Source organism: Primulina eburnea, chromosome 7 (assembly GCF_022965805.1).
Source record: "Primulina eburnea isolate SZY01 chromosome 7, ASM2296580v1, whole genome shotgun sequence".
In the NCBI taxonomy this organism is placed as follows: Eukaryota; Viridiplantae; Streptophyta; class Magnoliopsida; order Lamiales; family Gesneriaceae; genus Primulina; species Primulina eburnea.
In genome coordinates, this window is record NC_133107.1 from 10,103,723 (window position 1) to 10,108,835 (window position 5,113).

A 5,113-nucleotide genomic window follows, 5' to 3' on the forward strand; every position below is an offset into this window, starting at 1 on the left:
TTTCATACAATAAATTTACTTCTTTTATTAATCATTTTTTGTCAAAATACTGATGCCGCTCACGATTTTGCTTCTTCAATGAATATCCCCATGGATTAAATAACCTCGAGAAGTCGTAAAGCATGTATAGGTGGAAGTCCACTTCTCTTTTATTTCTTTTCTTTTTTTTTTTTTTCAATTTTTGTTGTTCAAAGCATGAGGGTTGTGAAATTCATTCTTTGGAGTTCTACAAGATAAATTATTTTAGCATTCAGACGATAATTAACACGTTGTTTTTAATTAAAAAAATGCTCTCTTTAAGTAGTTGAATTTATCCTATGGCAAAAACTTGTGTGAGATGGTCTCACGGGTCGTATTTTATGAAACAGATCTCTTATTTGGGTCATCCATGAAAAAGTATTACTTTTTATGCTAAGATTATTACTTTTTATTGTAAATATCAGTAGGATTAAGCCGTCTCACAGATAAAGATTCGTGAAACAGTCTCACAAAAGACCTGCTGATCTTATCCTATAACCTGTCATATTTGGATTTTAGTCTTTCACGCATAGTTAAAATTTGGTTTAATTACAATAAATCAATTTTAATTTAACTTTTTACTTCTAATTTATTTTGGCTACAGTGCTCGTCAAGCACGACAAAAGGCAAAAAAACACAAGTTATCAGATTAAAACCAAATTTTGACCAGTTAATGGAGGAACTTCGATTATGATATTTTTCAATTTTTTTGTCCTAAATAAATATTTTAAAAAAATGTCGAGATATCAGAAACGTACCCAACATTATAATTTTCCGTCGTCATCCCACGCTGAGTGTAAAGTGTTGTTGCATGTGCGTTTTTACCTTAAAACTTATTTATTCACGATACGATATTACTCTAATTTCATTTGGTTACGACACGTAATTACCCCAGTGGGTGATAATGAATATAATATTTTTTACCATAATATATAGGTCAACAACGTACTAATAAATTTTGATGAAATTGGATACGTAAATTGAGTTTCGTAGTTAACTAGACTAACAAAAACTAGAAAAGGAGTACAATTTTTCGGTTTCACAAATAAATAATTAAACTTTGACAATAATACCATTATACATGAGTTTTATTATATTACTCAATTTCGTTTTACACTCAAAAAAACATTTGTAGAATAACTACTTATTAATTTATTAAAAGATATAGTTGGTGGTAAATTGTGCGACCGTTCGAACATGGTGGTTCAATTGCACAATAATATGGACATGCAATTACTGCAACTAAAATATCTCTTTCAATCGTTGTAATCATTGCAATCCATTATATAGTCAAACACATGACTTTTGTTATGATATCAGTGCTAGGATTAACTTGTCATTTTTTCAAAAGTTATAGTCAGAGGTGACCGGTATGGTATACCGTATCAAAATTTCGGATATTGTATACCGTACCGAAAATAATAGTATGAAAAAATTTTACCGATGCTGAATTTTCGATACGATATCGGTAAAATACCATCATACCGAAAGTATATGTAAAAAAACTCATTCTCTTGTTATTTCAAGGCCAATATATATATATATATATATATATATATATATATATATATATATATATATATATAAATTCATTCTCTTGTATTTCCAGGACCAGTAATAACCAATACTAAAAAAATCCATCAAGAGAGTCAAAGAGACCAGGAAAGATATATACAAAACAAATCCATCAAGACAATAAACATCAACTGCAACATGTGTCTTGAGATCCAAGACATCAATGAACACTAATAAACTTCAACTGCAAAATGTGCGACTTCTTCATCCGCTATCTTTGCAACAATGTCTGAGGTCCTGTGATTTCTGAGTCTCGTCAGCTTTTTAATAAGTCGAGGCCCAACATCTAGTCCTCTAGCTAGCTGTAAGGTTACGCGATAAAGATAAGACTTCTCAACAGTTTAAATTCTCAACTATAAGTCGAGTTTGCTTAACTGAACTTTGATTTGGAGTATTCCAACATGATAAGTCCAAACAGAAGTTAAATTCCTTATTTCGGTAAGGTATCAATATATATCATTTTATACCAAAAAATACCTTATATTTTTTAAAGTTTTAACTTTATTATTTAAAAATATTATATATTTCTTAATTTATATATATTATTTTGATATATAGCGAAAATTTCAAATTATCGTTATCCTACCGAATATTTTGGTATCGGTATCATACCACACCGAAAATTTCGATATACTAAAAATTTCGATAAATTCGGTATTCTTTGGTACGGTAAACTCGGTATACCGTAGATTCAGTATTTTTCACCACCCTAGTTATAGTTCATGTTAATAATACAACTCAAATCTTTTAAATTTTATAACAGCCCAAACATTATGTTTCGATTTTTTAACCAACATCAACAATGATTACACTTCAGGACAAATACTATCTTTTCCACGTTAACTAAACTTATCATATTTATCCAAAGTAGTGGACAAACATTTGTTCGAATCGAATTAGTGGTTAATTGACTGAACAAATTTTAAGAGCATAAACTGATTTGGTTATCTCAATAGACAATAAATGCATTATTATAATTTTAAGAATATATGTTAGATTATAATATTCATATGGAATAAAAAAAATAAATCATGATATAAAATTCTTTTTTATCCTTTTATTATTCACAGATTTGGCTAGTTCAATTTCCTTTTTTCTTGGCAAAAATGTATTTGATGATTCTGGTTTATTGGTGATATTTAATAAGTTGTATTAGTTTGAAACAAATTCTATTAATTTTTTATAGTTTAATTTAGTTGGTAATTTTGCCTTAATTTATTATACTTGTCACGCCCCGTGACCGGAGTTAGTCAATACCGACGTTGTTGTTTTCAATTGTGTGATTGTAAAACAACAATTGAATCCCCCACCGCGTAAAGGTACGTCATGGTTGGGATTCTCACCCATATCCAGTCGACTCCTCATAGTGCTCAAATTCGTATGACAATCAGCACAAGAAATGAGTAGGTGTGAAATGTGCATTTTGTGAATTTTGTGAACATTTTCAATTTGAACCAATGCCCAAAGAATAGAACTAGAGCGGTAACAAATGAAAATCTTCCTTATGTTTCTGCTTTCAGAAGATTGATATATGATCAGGTTTACACTAGATATGATATTACATTTAATGTTGAGATGATGAGAAAATATCGGATTAATACAGGTTTAGAAGAATGGAAAGCTGCAAAGAAAGTTATGAGGTACTTTCAATGTACCAAATACTATATGCTTATGTTCAGAGAACTGAGAATTTGGACGTAATTGACCACTCTGATTTAGATTACGTTTCTTGCATTAATTCAAATAAATCAACTTCAAGAAATATTTTCATGCTAGCTGGTGGAGCTGTATCTTGGAGAAGTGCAAAGCAGACACTGACTGCTACTTCCATTATAGAAGCTAAGTTTGTATCTTGTTTTAAGGCAATTTTATATGATGTATGGTGGAAGGGTTTCATTTTGAGGCTTATAATTATTGATTCTATATATTGGCCTTAAGAATATATTGTGACATTTTAGTTGTTGTTTTTATGAATAAAAATAATTGAAGTGGTATTCGAAAAAATCACATCAACATTAATTATTTATCCATATGATAACGTGTTAAAGATGATAAAATGGTTATCGAACACATTAGCACTGAATTGATTATCGCAAATCTTTTGACTAAAATCATGTCACCATTTAAATTTAAGGATCGCACAAAAAAGATGGGACTTACTTCTTTTATGTAATTTTGTTGAAATAACAAATTAATGAAACTCTAATGTTTTATTTTCTCATATTTTGTACAGACATTCATTGATTTGAGAAATACCAATAAAGTTGGACCTCAAATAAACATAGGCATTATCCATAAATTTACACAGATTCGAGAGACATAACGCATTGTGACACCTAGCATATAATACTTGCTTTTATAGGACATATCGTCATGATTCATGTATTTTGTTTTCTCCTTTGCTGAATGTTGAATATGGTCCAAGTGAGACAATGTAAGAAGTATTTGAATTCGGTAAATCAAATCATATAATGACCCGTATAAAATTATAAAAATAAATAGACAAAATTCAGCAACCATTAGTAGTCTCAGATCTGTACGGAAGATGCATGTGTTGTCTCTACTTTAAACTTTTGAGAAGTGCATGCACATTTTTTTTTCTTTCAGGCTCCCGCATTTACTCATGGATGGTATGAGAATGTATATAAAATATGGCTCTTGATTTTTTTGAAATCTTTGTAGGCAAACTTTTGAATTTCTCATGCGTGTATGTCTATGTGTATGTTAAAATTTCTAGAAGATAATATTGCATTATACTCTTGCTTGATATTCTTTTTATCTTGATACATATGTGTATCAATGTTATCTATAATCTTATACCTTTATCTTGTATTTTATTCCCAAATTTTGAAATTATATCCTACAATTTTTGAAAAACACATGCTTATATCTAATATCTCCTTATTTAATCTATTGGATCTTGACCTATTTATTTGTCCCAAAAGTAAAAATATAGGCTTATCGTCAAAGTTCGAATTCCATGAATATTTGTACACAAAAATTTAATTATTTCCCACAACTTTAGATAATATGGATAATATTAAATAAAAGATTTTGGATAAACCGGTAAACATTAAATATAAGAATGATACAAGTTTTAAAAATTTGCAGGGTATACAATCAACAAGTGCAAAACTTCTTTAGAATGACTTGATTAATGAGAGTGATCATTCCAATGAGAGTTTTTTAGAAAGATCGCATTAATGCACAACCATCTTATTCAATTGATAGGTTCTTCCTTATTCGTAATCATCAAAGCATGAGTTGTAATGAGTTAAAACTATGGTTTGATGCTATGAAAGAAAAGATAAATTATATGGCATTTAATGAGTCTGTGATCTTGTTCAATTGTCTGATGATGTAAAAGACATTGGATGTAAATGAGTATTCAAAACAAAGAAAAACACGTTATATGACATTGAAATATATAAAACAAGACTCCTCGCTACAGGATTCACTCAGCAAGAAAGAATCGACTACAATGAGACTTTTTCTCTTCTATCTAAGAAAGATTTACTTC